Below are 24,593 nucleotides of genomic sequence, written 5' to 3' on the forward strand. Positions count from 1 at the left end.
AGACATTATCTAGGAGGAGAATGGGATCAACAGTACCAAAAGCTGCAGGGAAGTCAAGAAGGATGAGTACTGAGAAAAAGTCATTAAACTTAGTGGTGAAGAAATCATTGGTAACTTTGGAGACAACAGTTTAAATTCAATAATGAAGTGAGAAATCACGTTGTAACGAGTTTGGAAGAGCCCAACAAAGAATTTCTCATTGTAACGTGGCTGATGAGTGATCCAGCCCACCTTCCTTTCTTCTTGATGCTTTTTGTCCTTTGTATGGAAGTTCTTTCTCAATAGCCCTGTCTGCCCCATAGAACTCTACCTCATAACAAAGAGAAAGAGTCAAGTCAGAACAACCGACAGAGAAGGTGTAACAATAGTGCATGAGATATGTTCTACTCGTGGTCTATCATCTCTTTACTGCAAAGTTCGTCCCCTTTCCACTGTTCCTTATTATCTTTCATCTCATAAAGATGAAAACAAGGAGAGGCAGTATGGTACAGAGTGCTAGATTTAGAGTCAACAAGTTCTGGGTTCAAATACCAGCTCTGACTACCTATTTGAACACGGCAAATCATTAAGCTCTCAAAGTCTTGGAAGAGTTTGGTTTGGATGACCTTTAATGTAGTTTCCCATTCTAAAACTTTGATCCTTCTCAGAAATTTTTATTTGAGAGCATACATTTGTTAGAAGTACAGCTCCCTCCTCTTATGTTTTCTTATGGTGATGAACATTCACTTTTATTTAAACTCTTGCCTTCTATGTTAGAATCAGTACTATGCATTGGTTCCAAGGTATATGAGTAGTAAGGGTTAAACAATGGGGGTTAAGTGACTTGCCCAGAGTCACACAGCTAGGAAATATGGAAAGCTAAATTTGAAACCAGGACCTTCCACATTTAGGCTTGACTCTCAATCCATTGAGTCACTTATCTGCCTCTGTGATGAACATCCTAATCGACATTGGTATTAGCCCCAAGGATCCTAGTCATAAAATCTATTGATAATAGTAACACCATGTTTGTAGCTTCAAATAAACCATGTACCTAAAGTCTTAGTACAATTTTAAACTTAACTAACTTCAGAAATATAAATCCTAATAACTTTTAAAAATAAGCTTTTCCTTGCATCTCAGGATCAATACTGGGTATTGGTTCCAGGGCAGAAGAGCAGGGGTTAAGTGACTTGCCTAGGGTCACATAGCTAGCAAGTGTCTGAGTTCAGATTTGAACCCAGGACCTTTGATCTCCAGGTCTGACTCTCCCTAGCTGCTCCCAAACTTGTAATATCATTTTAAAGGTAAATTATTGAATTTCTTTTTACACTTATATGGTCTTGAAGAAGAAGCTTAAAATGTTAATTTTTAACAAAACAGAACACTTTGTTATGCTTTGCATGTGCAAAAACAATCCTTTCAAACATTGAGCAGCAATTGATGAAAATTTTTACCGTTTGAAAACTGAGTAGTATAGTGTAATAGCATATAATGTATATGTATGTAAGTTGATAGTTATTCTAAAATTTTAATAGTAATCAATAATAAAATGAATAAGCTAACAAATGCTACTTATTAACATGTTTAATATGAATACAGTAGAATCTCATTTTGTGTGACTGATCAGTTCCAAGACGCTTCACATAAGACAGAAATCATTCATAATAGCAAACCCCATTATTTAATAAGTATTTTCATAGTGACATACTTAAGTGCATTGTGACTTTTCATAGGCTTATTAGAACTACCAGTATTGGGGGCAGCTAAGGTGGCTCAATGGATGGAGAGCCAGGCCTAGAGATGGGAGGTCCCAGGTTCAAATCTGACCTCAGACACTTCCCAGCTGTGTGACCCTGGGCAAGTCACTTGACCACCATTGCCTAGCCCTTACCACTCTTCTGCCTTGGAGCCAATACACAGTATTGATTTCAAGATGGAAGGTGAGGGTTTAAAAAACAAACTAACAAACAAAAACCTACCAGTATCACCACTCTTGTACTTTGGGGCTATTATTAGTAACTAAATAGCATTGATGAAACAAAGAGACCCTATGCTGATACTGACACAACTTGTTACAAGTGAGAACTCTGCACAAAGACTGATGGGGGAGCCAAAGTTTGGTGTAAAACAATGTAATGACTACTCCCATTAATGCTTTGCAGAGTGTGATAGAGACATGAAGAGAGAGAGGTTTTGCAGGACTTGTGGACCAAGATGCAGGGCTGGAGATCTAGCTCTAGATGTCAGTCAAGAGAAGATTCCAATGGAATGTTCCCAGGAGGGGCAGTTGGGGCTTTTGCTGGCCACACTGAGAAACTTGGCTTTTGGTCTCTGTGTCTCTGAGTGGAAATCACTTTTTTTCCCTGGAGGTTTGAAGCTGGCTGAAAAGACCCTGGGGGGGGGGGCTGACTTGGTTTTGGGGGACTTTGTCTCTGACTGGAAGTCACTCTCTCTCCCTGGAGGTTTGAACCTGACTGAAAAGACCTTTGTGAGGCTGATTTATTTTTTTTTTTTGGACTTTATCTCTGGCTCTGAGCAGTTGAAACTGACACTGAAGAAGAGATTTCTTGTGAAGAAGAAGAAAGAAGATTTTAAAAGTCGTCCATCTTCCTAACTGTCTAAGAGTCACACATGTGACTCCCCAAACCCTCAATTTATCTCAGTTAGATTAGGGAAATCCTCATCCCTCTTACCTCAGTTTCCCATCCTGTTATCCCAATAAACCCTTTGACTGAGAAAGCAACTGGAGTATCTTTATAGTTCACTCAGGAGGGAGGGAAGAAGCAAAGGCTTCAAGAAGATTTGGGAGGTGAGGGAGGCAAAAGGGAGAGGTTGGTTAAGGGAGGGAGTGAGGGAGGAAGGGGGTTAGGAAATAGATTGATCCATCAGCAATCAGTAGGGATCAGTAGGCAAACCCCAGAGTAAACCCCAGAGCAGTGTCCTCTGTGTACCAGTATTCCTGTGTGGTGGCATCCCTCAGCATTTCTCTGTTCTACAGTCCATTACAAATAAGCAGGTTTTAGGTTCATATAGCAGCCTCACTAGTCACAGCCAGTCAGAGAACAACAGTCATTGCTGAAGAAATGGTTCCCCTCAGTTTACCTTCTCTATTCAATCAGTAACAGTTTCAGTCAGTTTACATATTTTATTTCAAGAGTGAGAATGAACATGATTGGAAGACTTGCTATGGGACTTTTCCCCATTTGGGAAAATGGTAAAGATTTAGTGTGTGTGATTAAAAAATGTGGTTTTACATGTTTTTCTACCTTAATGTTTTGATTGCAGTCATGTATACCTGAATTCACATGTGTTGAGGCCCTACTGTATTTGAAAAATTAAAATAATTTAACTTTTCAGATTTTTTTACTAAGTTTGTGGCCAGTCTGGAGTCAGGAAAACTCATCTTTCTGAGTTAAAATCTGGTTCAGATACTTTCTGAATGTGTGACCCTGGGCAAGTCACTTAATTTGCCTCAGTTCCCTCATTTGTAAAATGTATTGGAGAAGGAAATGGCAAACCACTCCATTATCTTTGAACCTCAAATGGGATCATGAGGAGTTGGAAATAACTGAAATGAGTGAACAGCAAGAAGCATGAATATTTCTGGTTACAAAAGCTTAAAACCATACCATCTTCTGGGCCACCCTTTGTGTTTTTCCTTTCCAGATTCCACTCTAAATAGTTCCTCAAATGACATTTTTAAAAGCTCATGTGACTCTATCTTTTCATTGTTTAACAAAAAATTCAGTGGCTCCCTAATGTCTCTTTGATAAACTACAAATTCCTCAGGCATTTAAAGCACTTCACAATTGGACTCCATCCTATCTTTGTAGACTGATTTCACATTACTTCCTCTCTTGGACTCTCCATTCCTTTCAGACTGGCCTAATTACGGCTCTCCTAGCTGAAGTAGCAATTATACCCCAAGGGAGGGACAGGAGTTAGCATGTGCCAGCCAAGCAAAATCCCTTCTACCACCTTGACCATTTTCTTTCCTCAGACTATGATGGAGACAACCCAGAATGCTGAGCCCAAGAGCCTTGGAAATAGCAGGGTTTCTAGCCTAGTATCTTCATCCTTCATCCTGGGAAGTATTAGGGTTAAAATCAGGGGTTGAGACTGAATATATTATATTAGTGGTCACCAGGGATTTAAATTCAATCCCAATGAAATACTCAAATCAATATGGGATTTTATGGTGGTTTATTTACAATATAAGGAAGAAATTAAGAAGAAGGAGAAGAGGGAAAGGGTAGAAGATCTGCTCCGGCCTGGCCTAAGCCAGGGGGAGTTGAGAGGCCTCAGCCAAGGGGCTTTCTCAGAAGATTAAATCTAGCTCAGCTTCCAGCCAGAAGGTCTCATCCAAGATGAGGGGCCTTCTCAGAGGATAGTGCCTTCAGAAGGTCAAGGAAAAGGGGAGTCAGCCTTATCACTCAGCAAGTCTTTCAGGGAAGCCACCTCACCTAAACGAGCTTCTCCCAGTGACCTCCACTGCCAAGGTCCACCAAAGCTGCAAGCTCGCCAAATGCCCCCAAAAGCTGCCGAAAGTTCCCAACGAGAGTCTCACAGGAAGTGATGCGAAATATATAGGCAGTTCTTTACATCACTTCCTGTGTCTCACATGTACCAATGATGGCTTAAGCTTGGTTTAGAACAGCCCAGGGGGTCAGTCAGATGTTTCTGAGTTGTTACTTGTTAGCACATGCCAGTCATAGGCCATCCTCCCCCACAGTTAATCCTTAAGTGGGGGTGTAGACATTCCTGTTTTCTAGAATTCTAAAACTAAGCAGGGTGGAGTAAATCTAAAATTCACAGAAGACACTCTTGTGGAAACACAGCCTTGTCACTGTTCCTGTTGTTGCCATAGTCACAGCTATTGAAGACTCAGAAAAAAGTTTTCCTCATCAAAGATTTGGCATTCTCAAATGATTCAACATTAGAAAGTTACAATATCTGTGGAAATGACATTAAAGAAAAGCCATTACCATCTGCTTTGCTGCTGTATCCTAAGGAGCACAGGACCTTTCCCCATGTGACTTGCAGTGGAAACTTTCCATATCTACAGTCTCCCTATTATAATGTCAATTCTTTTAAAACATTTAATTTAATTTTTTGTGTTTTCATGTGTATATATTTTTATTTTTAATAACAAATTCCCACATAAGTTTTCCTGAAGTTCTATGAACCAAACTGTCTCTGTCCCTTCTTCTCTCCCCTCACCCAGAGCTGAAAAGCAATTTAATCTGGGTTTTACACGTATTATCACACGAAACCCATTTCTACATTGTTCATTTTTGTAAGTGAACCATCTTACAAAGCCAAACCCCCCAAACACGTACCCAAACAGCCAAGTGCTAGATCACACGTTTTTTTTGGCATCTCTGTTCCCACAGCTCTTCCTCCGGAGGTGGGTAGCAGCATTCTTTGTCTCACGTCCCTCAGAATTCTTCAGGATTGTTGTATTGCTGTGAGTAGCAAAGTCTATCATGTGAACTCTTTGAAAACAAGGGACTGATGTTCAGCATTGATTTGCCCTAAGTAAGTGCTTAGAAATGTTTTTTTTTTTTTTCATTCATTCACCATATATGTCATTCCATCTCCCACCTGGGACTTTGGACAAACTATTTCATTCATGTGAAATTCTCTTCACCTTCACCTCCATCTCTTTGAATCTCTAACTTCTTTCACAGGTGAACTCAGATGGGACCTCCTAAGTGAGCTTTTCCCCAATTCCTCCAATTATCATTCTTTTCTCCAAACAATTTTGGACCTAAAGCTTGTAAAGTATGTTATTTGCATTATCTCATTTGAGCCTCATACATACTAATGTTTTAAACCCTTACCTTCTGTCTTAGAATCAATACTGTGTATTGTTTCCAAGGCAGAAGAGTGGTAAGGGCTAGGCAATGGGTGTCAAGTGACTTGCCCAGGGTCACACAGCTAGGAAATGTCTGAGGTCAGATTTGAAGCTAGGACTTCCTATCTCTAGGCTTGGCTCTGAATCCACAGAGTCACCCAGCTTCCCTCAATATTAACTTTTTGAAGAAGACACTACAGGTATTTTAACTCATTTTAGAATTGAGAAAACTGATGCTCAGTGACTTGCCTTAGGCCACAGCAAGTAGTTATAGAAAGTTGCAAATTCAAGTTTTCTTTTCTCGAAGTCCAATTCCCTCTTCAGTATAGCACACCGAATTTTATACTTATTTATGCAAATTCATGCTGTATTCTCCCAAGTGGAATATACGCATTCTGAGTGCAGGGGTTATTTCCTTTTCCTCTTTCCATCCCTAGTGCATAGTATGGTGCTTGGCATACAGTAGAAACTTAATAAATGCTTATTGAATCCAGTAAGATGGAATTGATGAGAAATGTTAAGCAGGGAAGAATGAATGGCTGGTTGTAGGTGGTCATTTGCAATTTGTGCCCTTCCCATCTTCCTATTTCCTTGCCCAGACAGGAGAAGCAAAAGGATAAAAGTAGCCATTGAGAATTTCCCATCACTTGGGTAATATCACGAGTGGCCTATCATTTACTCTATTATGCAACGAAAAGGCACATTTCATTTGAAAAATTTTCAATTTTCTGGCTCTATTGGTATTGCACAATTACAGTGTCAGTCATTTATCACCTTGTGAAATAACCGAGACAAATTTGCTTCTCATTACATTTATCATATTAGCAGCGTCTAGAAAGACAGCTTTAGCCAACTGCTCTGCATCAAGTGGTGCCTTTGTTAGTCAATGGCAGTGTCTTCTTTCTCAGTCCCAAAGCTCTTGCTTGAACATCTCCTACACTGGGAGGAGTCTCTGTATTCCACTTCCAATTACTTTAACATTGGGAATGTTCCTTAAATATGACATCATTACTCAGCAGGAGTAGCTAAGTCATTATCTGCTCTTGGTAGCAGGTGTATAAAGACAGTGATGAGCTTTGAAGTACAACCTTACCCAGTCACATTCACATTTGAAGGAATTCATGAGTGGAGAGAGGGAGAGAGAGAGAGACAGAGAGAGAGAGAGAGACAGAGACAGAGAGAGACAGAGAGACAGAGATAGAGACACAGGGAGAGACAGAGACAGAGACACAGAGACAGAGGGACAGAGAGACATATGGAGAGAGGAAAGGAGAATAAGAGGGAGAGACAGAGAGAGATGGAGAGAAAGAGAGACAGAAGGAGAGAAGAGGGAGAGGCAGAGAGAGATGGAGAGAAAGAAGGAGAGAAGAGGGAGAGAGAGATAGAGGAAAGGATGAGAGGGAAAGAGAGAGATGGAGAGAAAGAGAGAGAGAGACAGAGGCAGACAGACAGAGAGATAGAGAGAGAAGGAAGAGAGGAACTAGGCAAGAGGAAAACCAGGTCCTTCCTCCTATTTTTTGCTAGTATGATTAATTTAATAACTGGTATTGGTAATAGTAACTGAGCATTCCTTCAGATGTCTGCATCTTACTCTCATACAAAAACCACATTCATTTTGGGAAGAAAAAGGGAGAGGTCTCTGGGGGCAAATAGAACTGAAGTTTTATATAAAGGTGAAAGCAATTGTTTGCTTAAAGACCTTGCTTCTATTTTCTTTATAAGTCAGGATTAAAAAAGAACCTTGCATTAAATGTGATGGGAAGCTTTCTACAGCTTTCCAATATTTTTTCAAGTGGCTGGCTAGCTTGGCTGGTTTGGGTGATGATGCAGAGGAAAATCCCTAGACAAAAAGACCCCCGTTCTAGACCTCATGGCATTAGTAATTAGCTAGGTGAACTTGGGTAAGTCCCTTTTCAACCATGTATTTTGTACTTTTATTTCTATTCACACATCTGCTTCTTTGGTGCAAGCCATCTTTACTTCAAGGCTATACTATTGCAATGGCTTTCTGATTGGTCTCCCTGCTTCAAGTACCTTCAAAATCCAATCCATTCTTCATTCATTCATCAAAATGATTTTTTAAAAAAAATGGAAATCCAAACCTGTTGCTTCCTTATTCATTTAGCTCCAAAGTCTCTTCATTTCCTCAAGAATTAATATAATACATTCCTTTATTTGGCTTTTGTAACCTGGCTCCTTTCTAACTTCCATTCTTCTTAAACTTCAACTCCCCTATGTATTTTATACTTCAGTGATACTAGCCTTGCAAATATTCATACATGATACTTCATTTCTTGATTCTGGACATTTTTTACTGACCCCATTAGTTGAAATTTTCTGTCTATATTTTATTTTTTCAAATTACATAAAAAGTATTTTATGTTTTTCTTTTTAAAAAGTTTAAATTCCAGATTCTCTTCCTTCCTTCCACTCTTGCCCCATCCTTAAGATGTTAAGCAATTAAATATTCATTATATATGTGCAATCTTGCAATATGTATTTCTATATAAGCCATGTTGAGAAAGAAAACACAGATTAAAAGAAAAAAAGTATGTTTCAATTCATATTCAGTTTCCATCAGTTATTTTTTCCTCTGGAAGTAGATAGGATTTTTCATCATGAGCCTTTCAGAATTTTCTTGGAGAATAGCTAAGTCACTCACAATTAATCATCATTTGATATTGCTGTTTACAATGTTCTCTTGGCTTTGTTTGCTTTACATCAGTTCATGTGTGTCTTTCCAGTATACTGTAATCTTAAGAAGGGAAGGAGAAGGAACCTCCCATGCCAATGGGATTCACATTCCAATAGTCAAGACCCACTATCAATAGGAAATTTTTCAAGTATGAAATTTCCCAATGGTGAAATTTCCAACATTTATAAGTCTAAGAAATTTTGAGGTTTACAATACCCAGAATTTTCTCACTCCTTTCATCTTTCTCATTTCATCCCTGCCTCCTATACTCCCTGGATCTCTTTGATTCAGCTTAAATTCCACCCCTGCAGAAGGCTTTTTTAAATACTCTACCTCATTGTCCCACCCTCATTCTAGTCCAGCAAATAGGGAGAGAATTTCAGGTATGGGAAATAGCCTAAAATGTTGCTTATAAGGAAAACATCTAAAAACAAGGCACAAATAAAATAAAATTCAGAGCCTCGATCAAAATTGACTGTTAGGAAAATTAAAAAATAAAGCAAGAGTTGTACTTATGCTATCATATAAATCAGAGATTTCCAATAGATAAAGAGATAAACAAGAAAACTATATTCTTTTGAAAGGACCCATAGACAACCAATATGAAAATTAAGATTATGCTTCAAATGTTTTATTGCCTAAATTAATAAAATATTTGCTGAATTACAAGAAGACATTTATAGTAATATAATAGGATACTCTAATATCTTTATCTCAGTCTTCATCAAATCTAACAGAAAAATTTAAAAAAGAGAAAATATAGAATTGAATATATTGTTAGAGAAACTAGAATCAAATGACATATGTTATATTCAGAATGGGATTGCTAAAGAATATTTTCATTTTCTAGTAGCAGATGCAACTTTTACAAGAATTGTCCTTGAGTTAGGGCCAAAGATATTGCAAACAGAAATTAAAAAGCATAAATCTATCTTTCTAGAGCATAAAAATAAAAATAGTAATTTATCGAGCACAATAAAGCACAGTCCCATATGGAGACTTAACAATGAAATAATAATAATGAGTAGGTTGAAGAGCAATCAAAACAATTGTGTGGGAAAATGATAATGATGAATTAATATGCTAAAATATGGGGTGGAGCTAAAGTAGTCCTTCAGGGAAAATTATATCCATACCTTTGACATAAATGAACACTAATATACATATACATTAACAAAATTTAAAAGAAGAGGATTTGTGAACTTAAAATGCATTTTACAATTGGAAATTTGACAGATCAATAAACTTCAAATAAGAACAAATTAAGAAAAAAAGATTTTGAAAATTAAAGGAGAAACAAACAGGAAACCAAGATTACAGGAATAATTTTTTAAAAATCCAAGTACTTGTCCTTTGGAAAAAACAAACAAACTAACGAAATTGGTAAAAACTTAGCCAAAATAATGAAAAAGAAGAGGGCAGGAATTAAAATAAAAAGAATAGCAAATTATCAAGTGAAATCACTTTGCTATCAAAGCTAAGAAGACAAAAAGAGGTATGTCTTCAAATATAAAATACCTGAACTAATAGAGGACCAAACAGAAATGTTAATCATATTTTAGATATGGAAATAAAGCCATCTTTACAGAACTACCAAACAGAAAAAGACTCTGCTATTCCTGAGATGTTCACAGGAGAATTCCATCAAAATCTCTAAGCAATCATTATTGACCATACTACACAAACTATTTTCAATGAAATAAATGAGATAAGATTTATAAAGTGTTTCCCCAACTTTGAAGTACTATATAAATTAAACTATTATTTATTGTTCTCAAAAGTAAAGCTAAAGAAAGCACTCTATGAGGTTCCTTTTATGAGAAATATATAATCTAATGCTTAAGCCAGATGAGGATAACGCAAAGAGGAACTATATACTGATTACATTAATGACTATCAATGAAAAAAAATGTTAAATAATATTCTGGCAATCAGTCACACATCATTAATTATGAATAACTGGATTTATTACCAGGAATGGAAGGATGGTTCAATATTATGAAATAATTAATGCAATAAATTATATTAAAAAGATTCAAAACCAAAAGATTAATTCCAATAGAGACAGAAAATGTCTTTCACAAAATGTGTTTTTGCTAAAAAAAAAAAAGCTACAAAACTATGCATAGAAGAACTTTTTAGTATCAAAAAGTATTTATCTAGGGGGAAGCTGGGTGACTCAGTGGATTGAGAGTCAGGCCCAGAGACAGGAAGTCTGGGGTTCAAATTTGACCTCAGGCACTTTCTAACTGTGTGACTGGACAAGTCACTAAAGCCCCATTGCCTAGCCCTTACCACTCTTCTGCCTTAGAACCAATACACAGTATTGACTAAAGTGGAAGGTGAAGGTTTAAAAGAGTTTTTATCTAAAAATTCAGCATCACATGGGGATACACTAGAAGATTAAAAAAGTACAGGAGTGAAACAAGTATGCGTACTCTCCCCACTATCATTTCATATAATTCTAGAAATGCTGGAAAGAGTAATAAGACAAGAAGAGGAAATTAAAGGCATGAAATTAAGTATTGATATGTTATGGTTAACCATTGGGAAAATATTAATTGAGGCAATTAATAGATTCAGCAAAATTATAGGCTACAAAATACTCTCCAGTCCAATTTCAATGGCATTTTAATACAATAACAACAAAATCCAATAGATTACAAAGGAACGTGACTTCTATTCTAAATAGCTACAAAATGCGTAAAATGTTTGGGGCTCAACATACTAAAAGAGATACAATACTTGTATGGATTCAATTATAAATAGCTTTTCAAAGAAATAAGGAGCATTTTTAAATAGCTGGAGGAATATTCTGTGTTCATGGCTTGGGATGTGTCAATATATGAAAAATGACAATGCCACCAACCCCATTTGAAAATCTTAAGGCTATACCAATCTAATTATCAAAGTGATGTGGTACTTAATTCAATTAAAAAGCAAAATTCATTTGGAGAAAGAAAAGTTCTAGGATACGGAGGAAGATAATGAAAAAATATAGGGCAAAAGGGATAACACCACTCCCAGACCTCAAACTATATTATAAAGCAGCAGTTATCAAAGCTGTGTTCCATTACTAGACAAGGCAGAATCAGAAATGATGGAACTAGAAAAGATAAATTACTTAGGATAAATTCTCTGTTTGATAAAAACTTCTGAGGATACTGGGAAAAAGTCTGAAGTAAATTAGGCTTAGACCAACACCTTATACCATATTCCACAATAAATTCAAAATGGATATATGACCGAATCAATAATAATAAGAGAGATGCAAATCAAAACAATTTTGATGTTTCCCCTCTCATCCAGCAAATCAAAAAATATGACAAAAATAGGAAATGATATTGTTGGAAGAGTTGTGGGAAATTCTCATTGTTAACCATTTTGGCAAGCAATTTGTAACCACACAAATAAAATATCTAAAATGTCAACACTCTTTGACCCAATGATTACCTTACTAGTCACATTTCCCATGTAGATCATCAGTAAAAATTGATAAGTCCTCTCATAGATTAAAGTATTTATAGCTTCACTTTTTATGGTGGTAAAGAATTAGATGCAAAATAGAAGCCCATTGATAGAGGAAAGGCTAAGCAAACTATGGTACATATATTAAGTACCTACTATATGCCTACTATAAGCCTTATACCAGGACTGAAAGATGAATGCTATACTCCCCATTTTACAGTTGAAGAAATTGAAGCAGAGGTTAAGTGACTTTCCCAAGGTCACACAGTTAGTAACTAAGCATTTATATATTATAATAGCAAATCTGAGGGTACTTTGATTTGCACCCTGAGCAAATCTGTTTGTATTCATATCTTCCTGACTTAGGGACCAGAACTCTATTAACTGTGCCACCTGGCTGCCTAATTACATGAGAATAATGAAATATTGCCATACTGCTAGAAACATGATGAATATAAAGAAATATGGAAAATTACATGACTTGATTCAGATTAAAGTAAGAAGAACTAAAAAAATCTATGAAATGACCATGAAAATGGAAATGGTAAGAAAAATCATAAAACAACTCAGGCAAATGTTGCAACCTTAAAACAAATAAACAAAAAAGAAGCCCCTCAAAAGATATGTGAGAGCTGCCACTCCATTCATTTGCAGAGGTACAACTTTGCTGAATTTATTAATTGCCTCAATTAGTATCTTTGCTTCTTCCCTACTATTTTCTAAATTATCCATCATTTAGTCAGCCTCTGGATGTGGAACATTACATATATCATCAGACCTTTTTTTTGATATACTGATCAGTTTTGCTAATTATTTCCTGATTTCCCCCCTTTAAAATATTCTTTATTATATGAGATAGTTTTCTGGGAGAGGGTAGAGGGAAAGTAATACTGTGAGAAATTCCAGAGATATAAAAACAGAGGATGCCAATACAATCTCATTTTAAAAATGAAATAATCTTTCATGAAATGGCAAAAGAATCACTCCATTAATCCTTTGGGGGCTAAGACATCAGTTCTCTTTCCACTCATATTTACTAATAGCCTTCTCCTACTTCTGAATTAGCTCAATTTCTCCAATATTCATTAGCAACAAATGTATGCTAAGGCTTAGAGTAAAAAAAGACAACAAAAACAAAATAGTGCTTGTCCTCAGGGAACTTATACACCAACTAGTAGCTCTAGTTGTTCCTCATGGCCTCTAGGATTAAATACACACTCATTCATTTGCTTCTGGTATGCCTCCCCATCTAGGTACCAGACCAAGGCTCCACTGTGTAAAAATAAAAGGCAGACTATAAAACTAAATAGGCAATGAATTGACTGTGAGTTATAAACTTATTTAGATACTTTGCTTGCTCTACTTATAAAGTATCTTCAGTTTATATCAGTGAAGTGAAGTTCATAAGTTAACTTCTCTTCAGGGCCAGGTGCAAGGATGCTAAGGAGACTTTTGTTATAAAAAATAAAATATTTATTGAAAATATGAGGATAAAAAGGATTTCTAACTTTAAGAGATTCTAACTCTACCCAAATAAAACTCCCTGGTTTTGCCAGGAACTGATTCTCCCATTTCTACAGGCTATACTGATCCTTCTTGATCTGACAAGCCCAAATTTTTACTATTTTAAATAAACTAATACTATTCTCCTTATAATTCTTAGAACAACAAAGGCTAACTGGCTGAGTCTCAGCAAGAACCAAGTTAGAACTCTGAGCCTTAGCAGACTCAGAGTCCAAACCAAAGACCAGGGTTTTCTTTGGTCTTCTCAGAGTTAAAACAATCTATAAAAATAGTAATAGATAGGCAATAGTGTTTCCCAAGTTGGAAAAAGAAAACACTAAGCTCCTTCAGGCCTTTCCCTCCTTTCCTTCTACCTCAGACAGACAGACAGAGACAGAGAGAGAGAGAGGCAAAGATGTTACCTCCCCCAAGCCCTCAGAGAGACAAAAGATATCACCTCATCCAAGCCCTCAGAGAGAGTGAGTCTAACTCTGCCAAGTGCCAGAGTCCAACTGTCACACAGAAACACATTAGATTTGAAACTGACACTGTCTCAGCACTGTTTGAAATGCCAATTCTTTTTCAAGCCAGTTTTCCTACTTCTTATCTCTAATATAACAAGACTTAATTTCTTAATATCATCCTTATAACTGCAGTACAAGAAGGAGCTCATCTGGAACTAAGAACATTATCACTTCCGGCAGATAAACTCAGTTTCTTAGTTTCAACATTATTTGAGATCAGCTGGGGAAGATGCGACCAGTTTTCCTTCTGTTTTTACCTGTATAACAGGATATAGGCAGCCAGTGCCCATAGGAACAGACTATGATGCTGTGGACAAACAGATTCTATATAGGAGTAGATGCTGAAGATAGTTTGGGTGAAAGTAATGGGGAGGATGATGAAGAGAGTAAGCCCCAAATGGAGACTGACCTGTTTCCCCTCCATAGAAAAATTTGGATTTGTCTAGTTTTTTTTTCAATAGACTCACTGTGGATTGGTTCTTCCCAACTCAAGTATATTTATATTGGTCCTTTTCTTCCTTAAATATGAATTTAGTTTTCCCCAAGGACTTCAGCAGATCATGGCTTATCATGACTGAGGTTTGGGAGGTCATTATAGATTTGGATTTATGTAATCAATTAAGAGAGGACGTAGAGCTGGAAAACAAAAAATGAGAATGACTAGACTAAGTTACTGATAAGATCTGTTCCCAATTCTATAGCTATGATGCCATAGATATCCAATAACAGGGAATTTACTATCTCCTGAGATAGTTCATATAATGATAGAATCTTGAACCATAAGAGAGGGGTAGAGTCTACCCCACTACTTACTATATCTGTGACCTTGGGCAAATCACTTAATCTTAATGGACTTCAGTTTCCCCAAACATTAAATGAAGGGGTTGAATTAGAGTTCTCTAAGGCCCATTCCAGCACTAACCTATGAACTTTTGACCCAGACAACCATACATCACTAAAGACACGTCTGCCTCTTTCCAGGAGAGTAATCCAAACAGTGACTTCCCCATTTCCCATAGAAGAGAAATTTCAATTTTATCTAGGAAATATTTAGGAAAAAAATCCATAGTCATCAAACCCAGAAAAAATTGATTACATATAGGAATATATGCATATATATGCAGCCACTCTTTTAAAATTTTTTCCAACTACATATGATTTAAAAAATATTTGTTAAGAATTGAACTCCAAATTCTCTCCCTCCCTCTCTCCTGCTCTTCCTTCTCCTTGAGATATCATAGAAAACATATTTCCATGTTAGACATGTTGAAAAAGAAAAAAAACACACACACAAAACAAAATTTTAAAAAATGCTTCAATCTGCATTTAGAGTTAATTAGATTTCTTTCTGGAAGTGGATACCATTTTCTATCATGAGTCCTTTGGAATTGTCTTGGATCATTGTTTTGATCAGAGTAGCTAAGTCTTTCACACTTGATCATCCTTACAATATTGCTATCATGTTCTTCAAGTTCTGCTCATTTCTCTTTGTATCAGTTCATATGAGTTTCCAGGTTTTTCTGAAAGCATCTGTGAATGTTAAAAACTGTAAATGCCAAAAACTGTAAAGGTTTTGGCCAAACTGTAAAGATAATTTTAGTGTTTTGACTTAAAAATCTAAAATAGGTGGTTGCCATGGGATATTCCCAATTATGAGAATACCCAAGTCAGCTGGGATTTGTGGAGATTTTAATTAATATAAATGAAGGAATTAAAGGAAGGAGAGAGAAACAGAGAGAGAGAGAGAGAGAGAGAGAGAGAGAGAGAAAGAAAGAAAGAAAGAAAGAAAGAAAGAAAGAAAGAAAGAAAGAAAGAAAGAAAGAAAGAAAGAAAGAAAGAAAGAGAGAGAGAGAGAGAGAATAGCCAAGCAGTAGAAAAGGGCAAGCCTAAGGGAGAGCAAGTCAGTCTTTATCACTCACCACAAGATCATTTCCAAGCAAGTTTCAATCTTCTACTGAATCTCCTGAACTGAGTTCAGAGTCTAACTCCACACTGAATTCAATTGCGAACTCCATTCAAAATGTCCTCACTTCAACTCCAAACTCCAACTCCTAAATTACCTTTTACCCCTTCCTTTTAAAGACATTTTCTCTTGTGTCACCTCCCCTAAATTTTCACGTCTACCAATCACAGTAGACACTTTTTCCCAGGACTGCCCATTCTCAGTTCTCATCTTCTTTTGTTCTTACCTTCTCTGGTTAGATTAAATTCTCTGAGTACTCCATACCTCTTTTGTTAAGCTTGCCTTTTGTGAGTTGCTTGACCTTTTAGTGACTAATTTAACCATTATAGGTAGTTAGCACCTTTTTGTATTAGATCTAAAAATAGACTTGGCTTAAGGTTCTAGCTTTACTATAAGGTATGAGATGGGGACTTTTCATTGTTTAATCAGGAGTTTATAACTTTATCTTCTCCTAAGGCACTGTCTGAGTAGGGTGGAGTAATTTTAAAAGTTTCCAATACATTCCTGATCAACTATCTCCATTGTTAAAAATGGGGAATAGCTTAATCAAATCGTCTAAAGTAGAGTCTGAGTAGTTTTAAGATTCACACATCCTACTCATCATTCTTATAGTACAGTAAGATTCCATGACAATCATATACCACAACTAGTCCAGCCATTCCTCAATTACTGGCTTTTCTCTCAATTTCCAATTATTTTCCACCACAAAAAAAGTTTCTATGAATATTTTGAAACTTTTGGGATACAGATCCAGTAGCAGTATTGCTAGGTCAGAGTATGCATGACTTTACAGCTGCCCCAAAGGGCATAGCTCCAAATTCTTCTCCAGAAAGGTTTGACTACTTCACAACTCTCCTAAATATAAATATCCTACCTTGGATACTACCTATGTGACTCTGGGAAGATCGCCTAACCTCTCTAGGCCTCTGTATTTTCATCTGTAAAATGAAAAGAGTCACTGAGATGACTTTCATATGCTTCCATTATCCCAGGTTCCACTCTCACAGTGGTATGTTTTCTCTTTATTCAAGAATGAACATATACTTGGAAAAGAAATTGTTCTGGAGGATGTGGCTGCAGAAACTGAGAAATTAATTTAAAGGACTAAGAAAATGAATGTCAAACTATTTATACATGTAAACATACCAAATATGAGAGGAAAAATATACTTCAAAAGACATCTAGTCCAACCTGTATCTGAAAGGAATTTGTACTATCAAATTTTCAACCTGCTCTGCTTAAAGACATCTAAGGAGAAGGAACCCAACACCTCTCTTGAAAGACCATTGCACTTTTAGATAGTTCCAATTCTGAATTGTTTTTCCCCCCTGGCATTAGGCCTAAATCTACACATTGCACAATCCATCCACCATTCCTACTTCTGTCCTCTTTAGCCAAAGATAACGCTTCCACATAACAGTCCTTTCAGTACTTGAAGAAAGGATTCCGTGTTCTGAAGTTCATTTCACTTGCTCCTCAAGTTAATTTTAAATTAAGCCAATCCACACTTGCCCAACTCAGACCCTCTGCTTTGAAGTTGAAAATTCAATTACCAAGGACGAGTAATTACTCTTACCTCACTGACACTCAGCATGCTTCAGAGGGGAATTCACATTTTGGAATCTGGCAGCTGTTTCAAGACCTAGTGCTAAAGTAAATCTGAAACTCAGGAAAACCTAGCCAGATGGCCGGATTGTATGCCTGAAGGACCCCCAACTGCTATTTTTTAGACTTTTTCTCATTGGGAACAAGGTGCATGTTTGCCATCTACAACTCTGATTAATACCTCATTTGAACTCTTGTCTCTGAATTAGTTTAGAATGTCTCCCCATCAGCTCCTCCATTTGGCCTTCAACAGGTTTGCCAATCAATCACACATTCAACAAACATTTACTAAGTCCTACTATATTCAGGGTACAATACTGAATTCTAGGACAAATATAAAATTTTGTGTATCATGGACCATTTCACGGTCTGGTGATATTTATAGACCTCTTCTCAGAATAATACATAGAGAATACAGAAGAAACCAATTACAGTGAAATAGAATTATGCAATTAAAAAAAAGTGCATGGACTCCAAGTTAAGAACCATTAAGATGATACCATATCTACCCTTATTCAATTCAACATCTATTAAATATTTATTAAGCACCTACTCTGTGCTGGGCACAATTATAGGCATTGGGACACAATGAAAAAAACCCAATAGTCCTTGTCCTACAGAGGCTTACATTCTACTCAGTATAATAACATGTGTACAGATTTAATTAAACATGAAGTAAGTTATTGACAGCTGTGGGATTCAAGAGATGCTTCATAGAGGAAGTAGGATTTAAACTGAGTCTTTAAAGAAGCTACAGAATTAAGGAGGAAGAGGAGGAGAAGGCAAGGAGTTGAGCATTCCAGACATGAAGGAAAAGCTTATCAAAAGTATGGAAAGGGGAGATGGCATGGCATGTATAGGGAACAGCAAATAGACTACTTTGGATAAACATAAAATGTGTGTGTGTGTATGTGTATGTAAATAATATGTAATTAGCCTAAGCTCTCATGGAACTTTTAGCCTACAAGGGGAATATATCATGAATATAAATGGCTACAAAGCACAACAGGATAGAAGTATGCTAGAGAAGAAAGCAATTATTGGTGAAGAGAAATTAGGGAAGGGTTCATGGATCAGGTAGCATTGGAATTCTGCTTTAAATGAGGTCAAAATTCAGTGGATGAAGAGGGGGAGGGAGGGTGTTCCAGGTGCAGGGAAAAATATAAACAAAATTTCAGAAATGGAAATTATGGGTTGTTTTTAGTGACTTTTCCAGGCTAACAGGAACATAGAGTATATTTGGAACAGAATAATGCTAGATGTCTATAAAGATGGGGGACACTACTTGGAATCAAAGAACTTCATTTTAATGTCAATCAGGAATCAGTAACTATGTGCCTAAGTGATGAGGATACAATAAGAAGTCTAAAACATGGAAGGTCATATTCTAGAGGGGGAATCCACTGGCTCTGCCATCTATGTGATGATGGACAAGCCACCTAAATTTTCTGATTATCATTTTTCTTATCTGTAAAATGGAGTAGTTGGCTTAAAAGATTTCCAAGGTGAATTCTAGCTCTAAATATTAGATATCAGTAACAATAGGAAGCCACTGAACCATTTTTGAGCAGAAGTATTTTATACGCTGAACAATATAGGAGAAAAATTATTCTGGTAACATATGCAACATAGAATAAAGGTAAAGAGAATGCAGAGGAACTTAGAATTAGCTATAGGCTTTCATGGTTCTGATTTTGCTTGATTATTGAATGTTACTATTATTGGTGGGGAGAACCCAGCAGAATATCTGGCAGGAGGACCAGAACGGAAGTTGTTTTGACTCTCGAGACTTAACCTACATGCCATTTGTACTTGCAGAACTGAGAGATTAATATGTGATGGAAAATGAGAATCCCCAAGAGGAATGAGGAAGAACTTTACTGTAAGACCTTCTGAGGCCCATGTGCCAGGTAAAATGGAATTAATTGGTAAGTCATTGGTGATGTCCATATTAGATTATAAGGTCATTCTGATAGGTATTCTGGTGCTCTCGTGGTTATTTCCTGGGAGGCAACTGGATCATGAATGCAATATTGCAGAAGGAGAACTAAGATAGCAAAGAGCTTCCTTGCTTGTCTTCTAAAGTCTTGCTGCCTTGGCCCAACATGTGCAGCCTGAGCCCCTGGACTATTCCATGCTGGAGTTTTTCTGGGCACCTCTGGTCCCATTATTATTTTTAGATGAGAAAAATGAAGCTCAGAGTAGTTAAGTAATTCCACCATGGCCACGTAAATACTAAGCTCAAGAATGGAACCAAGGTCTTCCTGATTCTGAGTCAAGTATCTATTGACTGTACCATATTGCAAGGTCTTTAAGTAGCAAGTGGATGAACATTTGCTGGTTCCTTAAGGACAAGGACTGCTTTTCCTTTTGACTCCATATCCCTACCTCCAAGAATAGCTCTCTCTACATAATAAGTATTTAATAAATGATTATTCAATTAAATTGAGTTGAACTTTTGGAGTTGTTTTTAAATGTTTGCTGTAAATTTTTAAAGGGGGTTCATCCTTTTGGCAAGAATTGGAATATAAAGATCTCTGAGGTTCCTTCCAAATCTGCAACTCTATGATCCATGACAGGGTGACTTGATTGTATTTTTGATACTCCCAGAACACAACTAAAGAAGCAGTCTGTTTTTTTCTTGTGAACTGCAGTTCTGGATGTTTCAGAGATATAATCTAGTTATATTATCATAATATTATAATTCATACATAGAAATGACCACAAAACCATCCAATCCCTTTATTTTACATATGAGGAGCTGGAGTCAAGAGAGAAGCAATGTGTCCAGGGGTCACTTAAATAGAATAGCAAGGGTTTGAATTGAGGTCTTTTGATTTTAAATAGAGTGCACCTTCCACTGTCTATATTGTTTCCTTTTTACTTAACGTATGAAATTCTTCAGCAGAGTAGAAAGGAAATTACTCTGGAATGGATATTAGCTGTGGATGCTTTGAATCTCAGCTCTGCAATTGCCAAACTGTAGGTTCTTTGGCTAGACAGAAAATCTCTTTGGGCCTTACTTTCCTCATTTATAGAATGAGAGTTCTGGAAAACACAACCTCTAAGTTCCCTTCTAGCTCTAACATTTTATGAAAAATGGGGACTGTTTTATACTTTCATTTTTAGCCAAGAGAAAATGTCAAGTTCAATTCTGATGAACAAGCCACATGTCAGATGCTAAATTTACAAAAAATAAAATGACTTCTTTTTGTCCTTGCAAAAATGCAAAATCCATGATAAAATCCTTGGACCTTCCCTAGAGTTTTTCTCTCTTTTATATCAAACTTGCTAATTTAATTTATGATGTTCTTGTCCTTGGTAGCCTCATTTCAGAACTCTCCCTGTCAAATTGGGCTACTCACTGGTCCTTGAATGGTCCCCTCACTTTTCTAGCCTTTGTGCCTTTGTTCATGATAATTCCTGTTTCTGGAGAGTCATCCCTTCATATCCTTGATGGTTATGTGGTGTTGTGCCATTTCTGAATCAGACAGTAAGCTTGATAAAGGCAGGGATTGATTTTTTATTTAATCTTTGTATGTCATCAAGTAATTAGCAGAGTGTTCAACATGTAATTGCTAATGCAACTCCCTCAAATTACCTGGCATTTATTTTGCATATATATACACATATACACAAACATACGCATACTTCCATACACACATACATCCATACATATTGTCTCCCCCAGTATAATGTGAGCTTCAAGAGGGCAGGAACAATTTTATTTTTGCTTCTCAGGCCCTACCGTGGTGCCTGACATAGAGCAGGTGTTTAATAAATAATTGTTGATTATTTGCTTGAGAAGTGATTAACAAATGAATTTGTGAACAGAAGAAAATGGTGAATATTGTTCATAAGGATGCTAGAATTTGGAGCTCATATGGGCACTTAGAGCTGATTGACTTTTAACCTTCTCATTTTACAGAGAAGGAATCTGAGGTCAAGAGAGACAAAGTGACTTATCCAAAGCAATAAGAAGAAGGGTCAGAGAGAGAAAGTCATTGGATATAGACATGTTAGAAGAGTTGGATCTTTAACTTCACAATTACTAGGCCTGAAATTATAAATAGCATTTGTGTTTTTTAAATTATATAAAATATTTTAAAAACTAACAATGCATTTTATCTCCAATCTTATCTCATTAGAACAAAAGAAAAATAAGACTTTTATAACAAACACTGATATTCAAGTGAAAGAAATTTCTACATTGGCCATGCCAAAAATATGAGTGTCTCTGTATATTTATTCAGTTGCCTCTCTCTGAAGAGGTGGGTAGCATTCTTTTCATTAGTCTGCTAGACTCATGGTTGACTGAGATGCACAAGATCTGAATTATTAAGTCTTTGACAATTATTCAGTTTCCCAGTGGATTATAAGAACAGAAGGTGTTGGTAGAAATGAAGCTTTTTGTGCCAGATGTATTATTTAGATTCAGGGTTAGCCATTCTTCATATTTATCTATAGAGGGTAGATAAAATAATGCTTGAACTGGCAGCCCATATTTTCACCAAATGTATCAAAAGAAAAGGAAGAAAACAAGATAAGTAAGATGATATGATATCCCCTGGGCCATGCAAGGTAATGAGCAGCAGAGCTGAGATTCAAACCCATGTCGTGGGACTCAACCTACATTCTTTCCCTTGTATCAATTACATCTCCATATTTTTTCCTTGCATCATGCTAGATGCAAAGTGCTGTAAGATTTGTGAACTGATTCTCTCTGTATCTAGTGAAATGTTTCCAAATTAGAAGGGGTGTGAATGATAGATCTGTTACATTTCCAAAGGAAACAATTACAGTAGGAAAGTATCTCCAAAAATTAAAAGTGAAAGAGCCCAAACCATGAATTATTAGAAAAACATGGGCTTTAGAGCTGAAATGAATTTTTGAGGTCATTTTATAAATGAAAAATCTCTCTGTAGCCCAGAGAAGGACAATTACTTATTTGAGATCATATACACAATAACAATTTGGACTCGGACTTCACTTTGGGTGCTCAAATCCAATGTTCTTTCTATCATAGAGTTGCTTTGTACCAATATTTTTTGACAAGATTCATGAATGGTATATTAAATAGAAGCTGTATAGAATAGTGGATGGAGCACTGGCTGGTGTTAGGATGACCCAGATTTGAATGTTGTCATAGGTATAGAGGCATGATGTCCTGTAACAAGGAATTTCACTTTACTGGCTTTCAATTCCTACTTCATAAAAAGAAGGGTTGGACTTAACTTCTCAGATTCATTCTAATTTTACTTCTGTGATTTGGTGGACATATAATTAATAATAGTTGATTATATGATTTGGAGTCAGTGGACCTGAATTTCAATTCTGATTTTCCTGCTTTTTAGCAGTATGACTGAGAAAGTTGCTTGACTTCCTTGGGCCTCGATTTCCTTATCTGTACAATAAAGAGAACCAGATTAGATGACATTTAAGATTTTTTCCAACTCTAAATCTTATGAATTCTATTGATCCCATATTAGTTTGAAAAGCCCTAAAAAGGGGGAAAGAGGACACTAGAAAATAGGGGAATCAGGAAAGGCCATTGTGTTCTATAAATGCCATAGTGACATTAAGAAAAATCAAGGAAGGCAACTCTTATGTTGATTGGATCTTCTGTGGCAAATTTTTCTGAAGAGATGAATAAGAGTTACATGGGATGAGCAGACTGGATCTTGCACCTTACATCAATGCATGGACAATCTACAGAGAATAAATCATAGATCTTATTGCCCTAATTGTTGATCACAGTGTCTGGCACATTTCAGATGTTTGATCAAAATTTGTTGAATTAAATTGGTACAGGATTAAGCCAAAGGGGTCAATAAAGAAGTGATCTGTAATGTCGCTTATATCCCAAATTGTGTTTCTATGATTCTAAATATTTATTGACTATATATAATGGTACATGGCAGATGCTTAATAAATGCTAATTGATTCATTCATTGATTAGCAGAAGTATCAACACTGCTGAAGATTAGGAAGAATAAGAATTGAGCAATTAGATTTGGTAATTCAAAGATGATCAGCAGCATTGAGAAAAGATATTTCAGGATAATGTTAAAGTTCTAAGAGAAATTGCAGAGAGTTTACAAGAATGAGAGGAGTTGAAGTGGGGGGTACTGAGTATGAGCTTGTGGGTAATAGGTCACAGTTATTATCATCCCAAGGTATAGTTGAGCTGGAATAGAGGAATAGGCAATGGGAATTGACTAAGGAACTGGAAAGTTAGAATATTTGAAGGAACATCAATTTGTGTGTTGAAGTCCCCTAGTAGGAGGAAAGGTATAAAGGTGGCAAAAAGGAAGTGAGTCTGTGGAGAAAAAGGACATAAGTCAGGTACTAAACTCATTGAAGAAGGAAAAATAATGTCATCCTGGGCATCCAAAAAGAACAACCTCTGTGACTTAGATTGTGCAATAAATTTGTGTAGCTAAAGCCTGGCAGAAAGGGATGTTACTGAATATTTGTGTGTGTGTGTGTGTGTGTGTGTTGTGTATGGGGAGGGGCAGACAGAAAGAGACAAAGGCAGAGAGAGAGAGAGAGAGAGAGAGAGAGAGAGAGAGAGAGAGAGAGAGAGAGAGAGAGAGAGAGATATGGTTATAGGGACAAGTGTAGGTAATGAACCAACTAAAAAGAATTGAGTAAGAGTAGCCAGATGGTTAGAAGGAGAGCTGGGAGAAAACATTACCCTTGATCATGACTCTAGGGATGTGAAGGGTATGAATGAAAGTGCAGCTAGTATTGGAAACAGCAATGTTATTAGGAGGCTACCAATGTCCAATAAGTGCAATAAAATGGAAGGATTGATAAAGGAAGAGATTTATGAGAAAATGAAGTTTGTTATTTCTGAAGTAGGCATTTCTGAGGGCACAGTGTGGACACAGAATGGGAAGATCTGGAGCAAGACATTGTAGGGGCTGGGGTTAGGAAAATGGGAATAGGGAACAGATAGTTGATAATGGGGAACAGAGTTTATACAGTGGCAAC

The sequence above is a fragment of the Monodelphis domestica genome, chromosome 1, assembly GCF_027887165.1.
Source record: "Monodelphis domestica isolate mMonDom1 chromosome 1, mMonDom1.pri, whole genome shotgun sequence".
Taxonomy (NCBI): domain Eukaryota; kingdom Metazoa; phylum Chordata; class Mammalia; order Didelphimorphia; family Didelphidae; genus Monodelphis; species Monodelphis domestica.